At 31.5% G+C, this 17,785-nt stretch overlaps 1 long non-coding RNA gene across 1 annotated transcript; it reads left to right on the top strand.

Moving 5' to 3' along the window:
• The first annotated feature begins 15,783 nt into the window (after positions 1-15,783).
• On the top strand, positions 15,784-17,555 carry LOC115874744. The gene is made up of 2 exons (XR_004048884.1): positions 15,784-17,010; positions 17,102-17,555. It is a non-coding gene; the product is annotated as an uncharacterized LOC115874744 (long non-coding RNA).
• Positions 17,556-17,785: the final 230 nt, after the last annotated feature.

The following is a 17,785-nucleotide window of genomic DNA, read 5'->3' as shown; positions in this document are numbered from 1 at the left end:
TTTTTTATTTATAAACATTTATTTAATTCTGTTTTTAGTATTTGTTCTTATAGCGGCAACACAGATACATTAACTGTAAAAATTTCAACTGTCTAGCTATAATGGTTCATAAGATAGACTTTTGTGACAGACGGACGGATGGACAGCGAAATCTTAGTAATAGGGTTCCCGTTTTTACCCTTTGGGTACGGAACCCTAAAAAAGATAATATATAACCCTAACCCTAAAAAAGATTATATATACTATAGAATTCAATATGGAATAATTTGAGAAATATTAATTTCTTTTAAATTTAGTAATTTGTAATATTTGTAAATGTTTTTCAGTCTGGGAATTGCTTCTAACTACTATAAAAAGTGTCTTAAGAAAAACCAAAACCACAATCATTAAAACAAGAAAAAGAGTGCATCTAGCATCTACCATACACCTCCATTTTTTCCGACTCAACTCCCAGTTGATCAAAAATATAAACTTAAGTCATAAAAACGACTTAAATTACAATATATTGATATAAGTCTTTACGAAAATGACTTGACTTGAAATAAAACGATTTAAATCATTTTGACTTTCTAAACGACTTATTCAGACTCAAGATTTAAGTCTTTTTTAAACTGACTTATTGCAGCTCTGACAGTCAGTGTTATATCTCACCGATACTTTGTGTAATTTTTTTTAAAATTAAAGTCAGAAATTCTTTTAATTTCGTATTATCTTTTTCATGGTAGAATAAGTGATAGTAGACCTAATTCTTCAGTATTTTCCAACAGGACAAAAAATAATTTCTAATAGTTATTCACCGTGGCCTGGCTACAAACAACTAGATGCAAGAAAATGTTAATCTTTCCTTTGAAAAATGTTATAAAAAATGTTAAAATTTCTGAATGATTTTCGCAAAAAGATGTATTACCTAACACTAGCGTACTAATTAATTCTCCAATTACATCAGTTCCCTTTGGGAAACATGCCAAAAAACAACGACTTGTAATAACCAGAAAGCTTCACTTCAGTCTCTTTGAACTAACTCTTCCCTTACCCTTGGCGGAACTTTTATCCAAATTAAAAACGCGCCAAAAAGAGTAGTTTTCCACAAAATAGAGAAAATAAAATGCCGCTAAACCCGTAGAGTCGGCGTCGTTCCTAGTTAGCGGACTCGTGATGTTTGTGTACTCTAAAACTTTTTATGATATCTTTTAGGTAAAATATGAAAGTACAAACACCTCTGTAGTATTTAAAAAAAATAGATTAAAAGTACATACAAAATATCTACGCCAGAATAAATGTTTTTAAGTATTAAATATACATCTAAAATATCATATATAAAAAATAAAATGGCGTCAGAGTTGGCTGGAAAATGAAGATCGCATTAGTCATTTTATGAGTAAAATTATGTAGGCCTCTTTAACAGTATTCATTTATGAATTTTGCCATATTGTTAAAAAATGGAAAATAACATGGTTTTTAGATTTTCTAAAAAAAACTGGCATCAGCATCAACATCTTATTTTAAATATGAACATAGGTTTTTTACTATACTATTCAAAACTTTTTTATAAATTCAAAATATATTGCATTATAAAACTCATAGCATATGCTATTTGATTTTTTTTATTCGTATCGCAATTCCTGTTACCCCAATACGTTGTCAATAATTAAATAACTAATGAATAATAATTATTATTGATTGAACCACCTTGTAATATCTATTTGTTCTTACTAATTATTAGTACTTTCTTTATTTATACATTTTTTTCTAATTTTGACAGTTAAAACGACACATTTTTCATAATTTATTGATGTATGATCGAAAAAAAAACGGCGTCAAAGATGGCTGGGGAATGACAATCGATGATAACTTATTCGAGGTCAATTTCTAGAAGTCATTTCTTAAAAATTGACATAAAACTTGTCAAAAATTAATTTTATAAAAAGATTAAAAAAGGATAGAAAGTTTCTAGACACACAATCTATTTCCAAGAAATTAATTTTTCTGGAATTTTAAACTACACCATTTAATATTTGTATTTTCTTCAATATAAAAATAAATTGCAACCTTTAATTACAAGCCAACTGGCAGCAAGCGCCATTAAAAAATAAAGAAGAATACAGGTTAAGCAAATGACGTCTACACTGAACCAAAAGTTGACGTAAATATAATGAAAAAGTTCATTAATATAATGAATTAAATCATTAATTTTGAGCCGATGAACGATTTCATTGGCACAATGAAAAGTAATTCATTAACTCTATGAACTTTAAGTTCATTAAATCAATGAACAGTGTTCATTAATTTGAAGAACACATTCATTGGTACAATGAACAAATTTCATTAATATAATGTACCTAAATCCTTATATTAATAAACCGTTATCATTAATACAATGAAATAATTTCATAACCTATTTAGTTATACATTTAAAAGTCGACACTATTAGTAACTCTTGTTACCCCGTATAATCGATGATGAAGATCGCTGTCATTGATAGTCATTTCCCAGCCAACTACCTGTAATAATTCTACTAGAAATAGATTTCTATTTGAACAAGCCCTTAGCTACAAAGGTAACAAAATTACTAATAGTGCCGACTTTAGGAATCCTTTTACATTAGGGATTATTAATAAAAACAAGTGCAATAAACTAATAATAATTTATTAAACTCGATATAGCATATACAAATTAAAAATTTAAAAAATCGAATCGACGAAGAGAATAGTAATGTTATTATTAATTTTAGAGTAAATTATAATAAGAAAATTAATTTACCAGTCGATATCCTGAGGGATTTCTATAAAAAGAGCATTTCTTCATTATATTAGCTGTATCCTTAGACTTGATAACGTCTAGACAAATTTGCAACAGGCTTTCCAAGTCGCATCAAGTGGGTCCGATGTTAAATTGTCGAATTTGAGGGCTTGAAGGCAGGTCTCAACATCTTCTCCCGGTTCTAAAAGACGTATATCAAAATAATTAAAAGGCCAAATATTAAAAGAACATTCGAATTTACCATAATCAGTTCCATGCCTCGACTTGTTACTATGTTTTTCTTCTTTTTGTTTTTTATCTTCTGAAACATATTTGGAAACCGCTGTTCTAATGAGTACCCACACCCACGCCCACACCAGAGATCTCACACAGCGGAATTTGATTTGACAACACAACAAATTAACTACAATACGATAGGACTTTTATTTAAAATATTTAAAATATTGAAGAGAACACTTACCGCTCTAATGAAACTAAAGCACAACTAAAGCTTCATTGAATAACTCAACCACACAGATGTTATTAAAGTGCCAAAGTAACCGATCAACATGGCGGACATTTAAGCCCTAATATTTTATTCATGATATTAATAACCGCGTACATTAATATAATGTAGTATGTTCGTAGTATTAATAACATTGTTCATTGTCACAATGTACAACTCATTAATCAATGATTTAGTACATTAATATAATGAATATGTGTTTATTAAAGTTTCAGCACTGAAATAAAGAATGCGTTCATTGGGACAATGAACGCGTTCATTATATTAATGAAAATCTTACATTGATTTAATAACCAGATTTTCATTATATTGATGAAATTAGATTCATAGTATTAATAAATCGGACATCGATCTATGATTAACAAATCATTATATTAATGAAAAAAATCATTGTCCCAGTGTTCAATGTTCATTAATATTATGAACAATATTTTTTTCAGTGTAGGGCTTGACCTCGCCAAAATCATCATCGATTGTCATTCCCCAGCCGTCTTTGACGCCGTTTTTTTATCGTTTGGTATTTACGAAATATGTTTCTTTTCACATCTAGTGATCAAATAAATGGTTCGTCACTAGACACTTAAAAACCAAACCAAAACAATTTTTTGGGTATCATAATTAATATTATAATATTTAATTATTAGGTATATAATATTATATAATCAAACCAAACCATTATTATCTTATAAAGGTTTTTTTATATGACATATAATCAAGTGAAATAGACAATTATTAGTCATATATCTGTACCCGTTGTACCCTAGCAGCAAACCATGCAAGTCCAAATTGGCATATTTGAAATATAGGTCAAAGTATTTGAGATATATCGAGTATAGGTCAAGTTCCTTAGATTTACAAGTTTACTTTTTATATTCTACCAATTACTCTTTCTCGTTTTACGCTATAAGTACCAATAAATGAAATAGCGGTTAAAAATCAAATTAAATCCAATATCCCGGGGCTAAATGAATTTAAGTCATGTAAACGCAGCTTGGTCACTTTAGTATGTTATGTCCATGGGACCACAGTGACGAAAATTGATTTTGACAGTTTTGCTATTACCTATAGGGTAGTCAATTTAAACTTAATAAAGATAGTAAGTAAATTGGTTCCAAATTGCAACATACATACCTGATTTACAATTTCCTGTTAAATGTTTTCTTATTATATCAGTAATATACTTTTTTTCATAGCAACTGTTAAAATTGCCTTATATCTATCAAAAATAGTAGATAAAATAGTACTTTAACCGCAAGGGTAGATTAAATGATACTTTAACAGCGAGGATAGGTTAAAAACTTTATTTCTTCCCGCACGTTTTTTTAATTGCTTCCATTTTGAAAATGTTTTTATTTCCTTTCCATAAGTTATTCGGGATTTAAATGGAAGTAGTTTGGATATGGCGTTTGTCGCCCCAGCCTGAATATCTGTTGGTAATTTACTTATTTCGTTTTCAGCCATTTCTGGCTCCAATTCAATCAGCAATCGACACGAAAGAGAATTAAAAAGGGATTCTTAATATTCTATTCTTTAAACTCCATTTGTTACACAAAGTAGTCCGTTTCCCAACTAGGAGTACCTAGTTGTATAAATAACAATTTAACATTTAAGTCTTGAAATCAATTTCAATAAACAGTAATTTCCATTTCAAATACCGCTGTCACTGTTTTTCTTTAAATGTATGGTCAAAGTAAAATTAATTTTAAATAGAAATTATATAAATACTGTACAAGTTAAAAGAGGCAAAAATTATATTTAATTAATTAAAATTTACACAAAAATACTTAGGTAGTCCTAATATCTAGTATCATATTAGAATTATATTTTAATTGAAATACTTGACACAACAAATCTATATACTCGTAGATACCTAAAAAATATTCGCTTTTTTACCTGCCCCCTTAGAATCAAGATTTATATTGCGCAGAGTGGTGCTTTCCGGACCACCCTAATTTTCTTAAATCGACGAGGGGCAAACTAGAAAGGAAGCAAGCAAAGCAGAGGTACTTTTTAAAACTGCCTACCTACCTGGTTGTAGAGAGGGGTTGCGATTTCTCAAACAATAATATTTTTACACTGGACACTAGTGTAATTTTATGTAATGTTAGTTTCCAACGCTATCTAAGATCATAGAAAGGTTGGTTAATAGAAGGCTGGTATCGTTTCTGTTTAAGTACAAAATACTTACTGAACACCGATTTGGATTTCTAAGCAACAAGTTTACAAATGACGCTATGTTTTCCCTCCTTAATAAAGTTTACTCCAGCCTAAATAATCACCATTCTACAGCAACAATTTTCTGTGATTTTTCTAAGGCGTTCGACTGTGGGTGAATCATAAGATCCTAGTTAATTAACTGCAGCACTATGATGGGTTCAGGGGAACATCTCTCGAATGGTTTAAGTCATATCGGAGCAACAGAAGTCAACTTGTGAGGGTGGATACCACATTGTCTTCTAGCAAGCCAATAGAATGTGGAGTACCACAAGGCTCAGTACTAGGCCCTATTAAGTTTCTTCTTTTTATTAACGACATTGCTAACATAAACATCAGTGGTAAAATATGTCTTTTTGCGGACGACACTAGCTTCACTTGGAGCAACAAGGACGTCAGGTCACTTCATAGGATTATATCCTTAGATTAACAATATTATATCAAATGACTTAATCACCATTAAATCTTAGTGCGGTTCACTTCCATTCTGGGGTACATGTTGTGCGACTCAATTTGACCGCATTTTCAAGCTCCACTAGAGAGCTGTTCGATATTCACTGGGACTAAACAGCAGAACTCATTGCCAAGACTTTTTTAAAAAATTAAAAGTATCAGCTTCTCAAAAAAGGCCGTTAAATGCTGTGTTTAGCTGTGGACGTAATTTTAAATATTATATCTTTTTCCGACCAACTATAACGGTGCAAGCGCTACCGAAAGTTGATGGAGTTCGCACTTTCTGGGAAGAGCGTTAGCTTTGCACGAACATGGAGCGCAAAAGAGTGTCATTTACACCCAGCACACAGTCATTTGAAAAATAATTATCATTATGGACAATATATAGCTACAGATATGTAGTACAATTAAATAATTGTACTACATCAATATAATAATACATCAATATAATAAATTTAAAATATTTTGAATGTAGATCAGATATATTTTAAACAAACTATTTTGGGTTGATTTTTTCATAATTTTGTTTTCATAATGGATACCTAGTTATGAGTTCCACGGAGTTCCGCTTTTAATTTAATATAATTAAAATCACTAATGTATGTTGATACAGGTATAAAAAATCAGCTTTCCCAAATCTACCCTTTTTTGAAATAGCTCTTTATTTGCAAGGAATCTCGTGAGTTTCTAAGTTTACTACAAGCTTTTTTTCATATATTATTGACAGTAGAACGAAATTCAAATGGCTGTGCTCGGTGTAAATGACGCTCTTTTGCGCTCCACGAAAGGTGCGAACTGCATCAATTTTCGGTAACGCTTGGACTACTCTAGTTGAATGGAAAAAATTATATCTAAAATTAGCCCTACAAATGTAATAAGAAAAACAATGAACAATGTGTGGATAAACATACGAAAGAAAAATTAATCTGGATTTTTGTCAAGCTAAACATTACGCCAGGAAACGAGAATATGAATTCGGAAAAAAATAGTGTCAAAGAGATCATTGTTTTAAGTGGTTGGGTTGACCCTTAGAAGTAATATACCAAAAGTCCCCAGCCATAGACCTTGTGCGTTAGCCGAGGGGGAAGGGGAAAAAAAGACATGTTTATAGGTTTTTTATTATTATAAGCATCCTAGCGAAAAAAAGTTTTATACAAAATAATAGTAAATTTAATTGTTCACAAAAAAGGTTCTATTCATGTTTTCACCGTAAGCAGTAGTTAAGGGTGTATAATAGTTTGAAAATACGAATAGTTGGAAAAAACTGTGTATTGTGGAAGATTAACACAAACCAGAAAATGTTTTTATAAGTATATAAGTATTTAAGTTTTTATGTGGCAATATCAAGTACTTTATTGTTCGAGTTCATCGTCAAAATTATCATCATCGTAGTCGCCGTTGATGCTGATGATTGTAGGACCGTTGGTACACGAAGCGTGGCAAGTGCTGCACACAAGCGAACAAGGTATGCCTGCTTTACGGCACCCGCAACGGCTTCCGCAACCAGTCTTGCACCCGCAAAATATATTATTACCTATTTAGGGCAGATTCTGGCGCAACTGGGTCCGTGCTTGTGACAGGGGTGAGGAAGCCCTCCAACCCATTCAACCATCCCCAAGCAGTTGGCTCCTGCTGCTGATTTCCATGCAGCCAGTGCTGAAGCTGCAAATGATAATTAATTCGTTGTTGGTCATTACAGTAATACAAAATAAATGTTAAGGTAAACAAAGCATATATTGACACAAACCTGCAAATAAACTCTGAGGGAGTGCTGGCGAGCAGCGCCTCTAGTAGGTGGAAGTGCCGCAAAATCAGGCCTTCGCTTTCATTTTGTATAGAACATTTTTTTTCGCTAGGATGCTTAGTTTTCGAGATAATAGCGAAAAATATATAAACCGGCCCTTTTCACCCCTTCCCCCTCCTCCCACGGCTAACGCACAAGGTCTATGGCTGGGGACTTTTGGTATGTTACTTCTAAGGGTCAACTCTACCACTGAAAACAATAATTTCTTTGACACTATTTTTTTCCGAATTGCGGTATTTTTTGGTGTTCGTTTCCTGGCCTACATAGCATTTTGCCGTGTGTGCACTGGCAACAATAGTTTGAGGACTTTATTTTATTATCTTTGCCTAATTTGTTCAGCTTTTCTAGGCATTCTTCGACCAACTTCGAATTGATGGTTACAGAGTAAATCGCTTTCACGCTGCTTGACTATCGGATAAGATAGCTATTTCTTGTTTCCAATAGTTCCTCTCAGTCATTTTACATAAGAATCAGCTGGAAGGGATAAAGAATTGCAGACCAGTGTAATTTTATAAAGATCCGAGATTAGCCCATCTCTAACCCCGATAAGAGCAGGGGTTGTTGCTGGCTCTCGCACCACGCCGTCTTCGTACGGTGCGTGCCAAACGGAGCGACCCCGACCCCTTCCAGAGGGGGTTGGTGGTGTGTTAATTCACCCACCGACCGACGGCCTGTCTTGAATCGGCGCTCCGCGAACGAGCAGCGTCTCGATGCTCCGAGCGACCCTACACGAGGGTTGTTAGTTTAGTGGCGGCTTTTATTTGAGTGATCTATCTGTTTGTGCGTCGCCGGGCAATCTCGGGACGCCGAGGATTATAATTATTGTTTATTTGGACGCGGTGTCTATTGGCCGTTGAATAATCTGGTTGGTGAGTTTGGAATTAATTATCTTCATTTAACAGATAATATGTTGATTCAACAGAATGTCCCCAGATTGTCTTAAGAAGAATAAAAACTTTTTTATTATTGACGTTTTGAGATAAATGCATTCTTCATAAAAATGTTTGCTTGTTCTAGAATGATTAATCCCGCTTATACTTTTCCAAATTTCCATACCGTTTTAGAGAAAATTAGATAAAACATGAAAATGTAGTTGAATTTTGTCTAAAGCTTCATTCACAACCTCGTAATTAGTGGAATAAATTAGTGGTTTCAATTATACTTTATACTGTTTAGTTTACGATCATTCACAATGTTTAAAAAAGACAATTAAAATTAATAGAATATCCTAGCAACAGCTTGCGTTAGTCAGTTGTATCCATAGAGAAAGCCTAATATTTAACTTATAAAATAATCAACTTTTGATTTTTAACCACAATTTCTCTTGACGGAGGATAATCAAAGGCCAAAATGACATTTCTAGCAAATTTTGAAGTATAATTAGTGGTAAAATTAAAAGTTTGATAACTTTTTCTACTAATTGAAAATGTCTACCACTAATTTTGACGTTCTGAATGCTTACATGGAAATTAAAGGAACAAACTTCTACGCTAATTGAAACCACTAATTTATTCAACTAACTCCACTAATTCCGAGGTTCTGAATGAAGTTTTAAGCTTCATTCAGAACCTCTCAATTAGTGGAATAAATTAGGGGTTTCAATTACACTTTATACTTTTTAGTTTACGATCATTCACAATATCTAAAAAACACAATTAAAATTAATAAAATATCCTAGCAACAGCTTGCGGTAGTCTGTTGTATCCATAGAGAAAGCATAATATTTAATTTATAAAACAATAAACTTTTGATTTCTAACCAAAATTTTTCTTGACGAGATAATCAAAGGCCCAAATGACATTCCTCGCAAATTTTGAAGTATAAAAAGTGGAAAAGTCAAATAAAGTAACTTTTTCCAATAATTGAAAAGTACTACCACTAATTATAACGTTCTGAATGCTAATTGAAATTACTAATTTATTCCACTAATTGCGAAGTTCTGAATTAATCTTAAATCCTAAAAATTAAAAGGCGTTTCTATGGTAGTTTAGTTTCTATTTCAATCTTTGATAGATTGCTATAATTAATTTTGATTAACGTCATATTTTTTGTATCGCATATATATAAAAATACATATACATATTTAAAGTATCACATTTTCCGATAACTATTATCACCCTTTCCGTAGCATTGAACTAAATAACTTTTGTGCTTCTTTAACATTTTAAAACAGCAAAGAATATGACGTTAATTAAAATAAAATTCTGTCAATAATAATCTATCAAAGAATGAAAACGGAATTCTATTACCATAGAAACGCGTTTTGATTTATAGGTCTTTGAAAAAATTCAACTACATTTTCATGTTTTTTTTTTAATTTCTCTATAAAGGTATGGAAATTCTGAAAAGTATAAACGGGATTAACCATTTTAGAACAAGCAATAATTTTATGAAGTATGCATTATTCTAAAAATGTCATTAATAAAAAGGTTTTTCCTCTTGTAAAGACAATCCGGGGACATACTGAATATAATAATAAAAATTGGTCAAGAATTCTAATAAAACATTACCCCAGGATTTTAAAAGATTAACCTTTAACAACTAATAAAGAGCGGAAATGTAACATAACCGCTATGGTCCCGTGCGGTCTGGCATACCACTATGTTATTTTTTATGTATAAGATAGTATAAATAAACACAACTACTTTTATCAGGATCACTTATTCATAAATTACCTGAAATAATAATAAAAATACTGAACTACACTTACCGGCACGAAAAACAGGCACCTTAAAATGTTGATGTATTTTAAAGTTTACTATATTTTATTCTAGTGGGCCCGATTATAATCACTTTTTCAGCAATATATGTTCCTAATGTATTTGACTTTGTAGCTTCTCTTTCTAAATTAAAAACGAAACAATCTGTCAATTACATGAGAGAAAACAAAATGCTGATATTTTTGTGAAAATTTTAAACACCCTGTGGAATATCTTAAGACAGCAAGTAATTTAATAAGCATTTTCTCATTTAGCTACATTCTGTCTCGATAGTTTGTTATTTGGTTCATCTCAATAGCTTTATTTTTGTTAGAGATATTCGCTTTTGAAGAACATTTTTTCGTAATTTTTACATTAAACCATGCCTTTGCTTTTGGTTCTAGTCAATAAGCCTAATAAGTTGTGGTCCAGAAGCAGTCCTTCTTGACATAACATTTGCTTCGTTTATTTTTCTTCCGATCACTTACATATACGTTTCTTAAGTGCAATTAATGATAAGCTTCTGAACAGCTGAAACGGCACGGCGGTTTCTTAGTGATAAATCAAAACACCTTCTAACGTTGGACACATGAACATTTGCCACATCGTGTAGGAGACACATTTGTGAACTGCAATATTGTCGAAGCATACATATACCAAATAATGCATCCAACGTTGGTTCCAGCATTCATCATCGTGTATGATCAACTTAAGACGATCATCTCGATTCAAAGTTGTCATTTATTTTACATTTAATATTATTTATTTATGAACGTCTAGCATATGAACTTGTCTCGAGGAAGCGAGTGGAGTGTACTTGGTGCACACCTAAATCTGTTAGCGAGATAATTGTGATTAGGGAATGCAATCCCGCAAATGCTGGATCCCTCTGAGATTCCGCGGGATCAAAATTGCGGGATTTACCGTGCGGGATCTGCGGGATCGACACATTACTACTGGGTAACCGATTCGATTTCAATCAAGATCAAACCGCTTCGTTTTGGGCCGATGAGTCGACGCTCGGAACCCAGGGGATTCCCCTTACGGCTTGGCCATTAAAAATAAGTGAAACAAACAGGTTAGTTGTTAGATTTCTTTCTGACTTATGTGTGTAAGTGAAGAAAAGCGTTTAACTAGTACTTGTGGACAATTTCGTCAAATAAACTGCCGGACATAATTATCGGAACAAGCAAAATTTTAGGGTAAATTTAAAGGAGAATATCTCTTGAACTAAAAAAGATTTTGGGATGCGGTTTGGTTGGATACTATTTTTGTAAAGTACACATTCAGCGCTACAACATATTACGAAATAAGCAAAATCGATTTTTCAAAAATTTTTCGAAAAAATTCCTCGGTCCCTGTCGATTTTGTCAAAAACCGAAATTTCTCAGATCGCAACTAAAATATGCTCACTGATAGTAGGTTTTATGTAGAATTGAACCTCGAAACCCGTTTTCGGATATCTCTAACAGATTTCGAGTTATTTGAGAAAATCTACAAAAAAAAATATTTTTTTCTGTTTTCCGAAACATTTAACACCAAATATCTCTGGAACAAAAGGTGTGAATCTCAAAAACGATACTATTTTTGTAAAGTACACATTCAGCGCTAAAAGATATTACGAAATACGCAAAATCGTGTTTCCACAATTTTTCGAAAAAATTCCTCGGCACCCCCCTGTCGATTTTGTCAAAAACCGAAATATCTCAGATCGCAACTAAAATTATGCTCACTGTTAGTTCATTTTGGGACCAGGTTTCAGATACATCTATTGTGATTAAGATGCTATATGGTTTTCGAAAATATATTTAGTGAATTCTCGCATACAGGGTGTTTTATAAGTGTGCAAATTTGGTTAATAATCTTTTTTACCGCAAATTTACAATTTTTAAAAAATCGAAATTTTTACCAAGTACGACTAATCTGTATTGAAATTAGAAAAAACAATTTGATCGGTTTTTTTATTTTTTTTGTTTTAAGGAAAATACGACGTTTTTTTTCGAAAAATATGCATTTTTAATCATACGTATGGTCCTAAATGGTACAAAAAGCTTTGTACATTCTGCATATGCCAAAAAAGAGATGTAGAGTGTATCTAAAAGCAGATAACTAACACAAGTTAAAAAAAACTTCAACATCAGAATAATATTTTTATTTATAAAATAAGTAGATAAATTTTAATAAAATTTAAGTTTATTTAATATTAAATCTATTTTTTGAACACTCTGAGATAAACCAAGAAATAAACTATTGAGAAAAGATGCACCTAGATGATAAAATGACTTTTAAATTCCTTGCTTTTTTTCAATGCTAGTAAATATATAAACCCGTTTACCGGCGGTCATTCTTTCGTCAATTGTCTATACCGCCGGCTGTAATTTAGCCAGTTTGTATTTTATAGTGGTTTGAGTTTGGTTTTTGTTAATCGCATTTATATATATTTGATCTTGAGCCATTAATTTGAGAAAATGAACATATTCAATAACTTAAAAACCAAGTCTTTGGAAGGGTTAGTAGATCGGCCGGCGGGATTCTACATGCCGTGCAGTTGAATGAAAAATAAATGAAAACCGCGTTGCGCAATTTATTAATGACCCTAGGGAATAACGTGCGGGGCGGAGTCAGGCGTCCAGAGGCAAACGGTGGTAGTGGGTTAGTAGGACAGATAGAATACATAGTACAAAAAACTGTATGTCTTTTTTTAATCAATTTTGCATAATATGCTTAATAAATTTTTAAAATGGTAAAAAATATTGTTTTACATGGAGAAAATAAACCCTCAATGCTTTCACCAATTTTTGCGTATTTCAGATGGCTTATAAACGATAGAATTAAAATTTGCTTTAATCTCTGTTTTATTATTGAAATATTTTCACCTCTATTGGGAAAACAGTGTTTTCAACTCAGTAAATTTTAATAAGATTCAAACTGAGTTTGAATTACTTACTTTTAATAGAAATAAAAATGTATTATTTTAAATGACGTCTATACATTTTTTAACAGGAGCGTGGGTATTTCGCCACTGAAAGAAAAATTTAAAAAATAAAAAATGATGATTGAAAATGTCTTTTGTGAAATGCGTAGAATAAACGGAAACTAGCTTGTCATTGGCTTTTTTACTTGTAAAAAATTTGCATAACGAACAAAAAATTGTTATTAGAAGCAAAAGAAAAATCAGATAAAATAAAGAAAAAATATTTAAAATATTTAAAATATTGTAGACATTTTAAATAGTTTAAAAGTCTAATTAAAAAAAATGTTTCAAGTCAAGCTGTATTCCGTTTAGGGCATTCAATCCCGAAAGAAATTTTCAATACCGGGATTTCGGGATTATAATTTTTCGATCCCGGGATCCCGGGATTGGTCCCGGGATTCACCAAAAAATTAATTACGTTGGAATTATATTATATTTTCTTTCTTTACAAAATTTTATTGAACAAAAAAAACATTAACATAAATTAAACGTCATCCCCATTACAAAACAACATAACATATAAGTTTATTTAACAAAAAAAAAAAAAAAACATAAAAGGAACTAAAATATACATTTTTATTTAATTTACATAACCAATCGAATACAGCATAACACAGGATTACTAAGATACTAAAATAACAACTTATGCAGTAACAAAGATGAGGATCTAAACTTGGTTTTTTGGTTTTTGAAAAAATTTCTTAAAAAAAACAAGCCGATCAAGAGTATTATCACTCAAACTAGATCTTCATCATCTTCAAACTTGATCAAACATTCAGGGTTGTTTATAAGCGCATATTGTACTATCATGAAAGACTTGTGTACGATTTAAATTAAGGAAAAAATGTAATGATGAATCCCGAAAATCCCGGGATTAAAGAAAAGACAATCCCGGGATTTCGGGATTGAAAAAATGTCCGGGATCCCGGGAAACGGGATCCCGGGATTGAATGCCCTAATTCCGTTATAAAACTAGATTCACAAAATAGCTTTTTGTAGAACTTTGACTTAAATGTCACGAAATGAAGGAAAAAGAAGCGTTCCCTGGAACCTTGCCGAGTGTTGTATCTTAAAAGTTGATTAGGTAATTAACTTTAATCTTACATTATTTAAAATTATACTTACGACTTCTATTTTAAAAATACTTACTTTTATTGGTTAGGCTGGGCTATTGAAATATAGCGATACCAATTAAAATTTTAGTTACGTAAATGAGGACGCGATTTTGAAATTCATTGTTGCCAAACATGGACCTATTCGGCGCCGGGCTGACTAACTGAAATATAAATTTACCGCTAGGGATTCAGGTGGTAGCTCTGCTGTAAAAATTGTCAAGTTGCCACATTATTTATTTATTTATTTCCTGACATTGTCATTCGTTTTGACACATTAGTTTTGTATTAAGAGTTTTTGGCTTAAATGAATTGTGTTGTGATACTTTAAGTTTAAAAAATTTTACTAGCAGACCTTGCAGTCGAACATTGTTCTTTTTAGAACCTCTTTTAATACGAAAAGCTACGTTGCAAAAAAGCTCAACGCAACCTTATTAGAATATTTATTTCAACGGGTAATGGCCCTTTATGCCTCTTTAGTGCTGTTAAGGAGGTGAGTTTTGGTGATGTAAATAATAACTGTTTATATATATTTATAATTAACTTATTTTTGTTTCCGAAAATATTTTGATTAGAAGAAAATATGTAAAAGTGGGCAATGCTGTGGCGGTTAATCACGTGCGGTTAATCACGGCGGTTAATCTGCGGCGGTTAATCACGTTATATTTGTGTTTATGAATTCAGAAGCCGTTTATTCACAAGCCGAATTATTTCACTTATAGTTTTATACTCTTAGAAAATTATTACTAAGGTGGTAAGTTGCAAATTAAAGAAATATACCGATTATCAGTTACACGTAATCGTTTATAAACAAGGACAATGTTGTTTACTATTGAAATTATAGAAAAACAATAAAATTCATAGCCATTAATTATTTCATAGGCAATTCGTGTTTCCGGTTAACTGTAATTCCCTTTATATCTTTATTGTAATGCCGTAGTTATGTTTTAGTTGTGTTCTATTGTATTAATAAACGACTTAGGCCCGTATTTATAGTTGCATCTCGAGACGCCAAGACGGTCTTGGGCTCTCGAGAGCGGAATCCACAGAATACACAAGCAAACGTCATTTTAGAGATTGCGATTTTCATTTTGGAGATTGTCATTTTGGATAGTTTATGTTATCTGTGGATAGTTTCTTAACCTAACTTTTTTAGTAAACAAAATAAATCCCTTGTAGATCCGTTTTGTCTGATTAAACAGTTTTGAATTTTGAATATGTTAGAAGAGTTTGAGGATATTTTGGACCATGTGGAAGAAGAAAATCGTCTTCGAGTTCCAAAAAGATATATACGGGATGCAGGAAATCCAATAGAAATGTTTAGCGAGGGGGGATTTATGCCGATATAGGTTTAACAAGGCTACAATTACAGAAACTATTTTACCTCTTATAAATTGAAGACTTGCAAAAACCTACCAATCGTGGTTTACCCATTCTCCCCGTTATTCAATTACTAATTTGTTTACGGTTTTATACGACTTGTAGTTTTCAGATATTAAATGGAGACATGCTTGGTATTAGCCAACCTACAATAAGCCAGATTATCAAGAGGGTGTCCATTTTAATAGCAGAACATTTGGGTGAATTTGTATGATGCAACCATAAATGGTTGAACAGCATTATTATTCCAATGATACTGCCTTCAGCTTGTGCAGATGATAACAACAAATGGGATACATATATTAAGAATATAGAAAGAGCTATAAATACATCTGTGAATAAATCCACTGGCGAAAAAAACTCCTGAATTATTATATGGATATATTCCGAAGATTGAAGATGGATAAGTGAGATTATTGACGGTAGAGAATGAAAAGTATTCAATTACCTGAAAAATTGAGAAAAGAGGTCAAAGAACATATAGAAATGGAACAAAGGAAGTATAAAAAAATTATGATAAACATATAGATTTAAAGGTATCACAAAGATAGGAGACATGGTCTATATGAAAAGTGCTACTAAATATAAGGGACTATTTACAGTGACACAAGTTCTACCCCATGACACAGAAAAACACATAAACAGAAGTATTTAGAAGAATATGTTTAATGTTTAATGAATACTACTTTTGGTTTATTTAGTTTTGAATAGTTTCATAAATTTTTAAAATCTTTAAATATCATAAATTTAGAATGAATATTTTTTTTATTGTTGTAGGTAATTTTTAAGTTAGTTTTGTTAATTAAGTCTTGGAGACTAAGACATAGTCAGGTTGGACGAGTGTCAGAGAATAAATTAAATTTATAAGTAAAGGCAAAAATTGTCAGTCACTGATTTACGTAGCAGACTAGAAAAAAAAGAATAGAGAAGAATGTCATCTAGACGAGAAGAAATAAGGAAGCAGTAAAAACGCAATAATCATAGAATGTGTATTGTGAAATATTATTCTAAATAAAACTATAAAACATGGAGTATCAACTTTATATAGAGTGGTCAACTCAATAAGAATACAGAATTTACACCAAGGAATAAAATCTTGAAAATTATAGGTATACGGTATACATCCAATATTGTATATTATGTGATATGATATTTATATAAATATTCATGATGAAGAAAATAAAAAGACAATTTTTTTAGTTTTAATGTATTAGTGGGAAAATTCTGTGTGACCAGTTAAAACAAGCACTTAACTGTCTGGTCATAGTGAGCGTAAAACTACTAAGAAATCATATGTTATTTAAGTATAGAAAAACAGTATTTTTATGATAACTAATAATAGACTATAAGAAATTACTTAAAATATGTTACATGTAAATATATAAACACTAACTTAACACTAATAGAAAAGTAAATAAAATTATTATATAGGTACTAGTTACCTTGGAACATTACTTAACATATTACATAATTACTAGATATACATATATTAATACAATAAATACATTAATTTGCAAAATGTTGAATAAGATTTCTTCAAAAATCTAACCCTCTTCCTTTTTATTTATAATTGGAATGTGTAAATTAGCATCTTCAAAATTATCTAAATTTTCCCTTAAACCAATATTATGAAGAACAGCTGTTGCACAAATAATAGCAACAGTTGTTTTGTAAACCTCGGAGAAATGGAAGACGTTTTTACCAAGTCCCAAATAGCCTTTCAACATTTCGCTTTCTTCTATGGGCAAAGTTATACCTGGTTTCTTGTTGATTCCTAGCTGTAGAACAGAAGTCAATAGAATTGGCCTACATCTATATGCATTGTCTCCAAGAAGTAAATCACGAATATCACGCCTTTCCATTAGCATTCTTAAATTACTTCGA

The sequence above is a fragment of the Sitophilus oryzae genome, unplaced genomic scaffold (genome assembly GCF_002938485.1).
Source record: "Sitophilus oryzae breed Bouriz unplaced genomic scaffold, Soryzae_2.0 scaffold_1297_pilon_pilon, whole genome shotgun sequence".
In the NCBI taxonomy this organism is placed as follows: domain Eukaryota; kingdom Metazoa; phylum Arthropoda; class Insecta; order Coleoptera; family Curculionidae; genus Sitophilus; species Sitophilus oryzae.
This window is presented reverse-complemented; position numbering and strand designations above follow the sequence as displayed.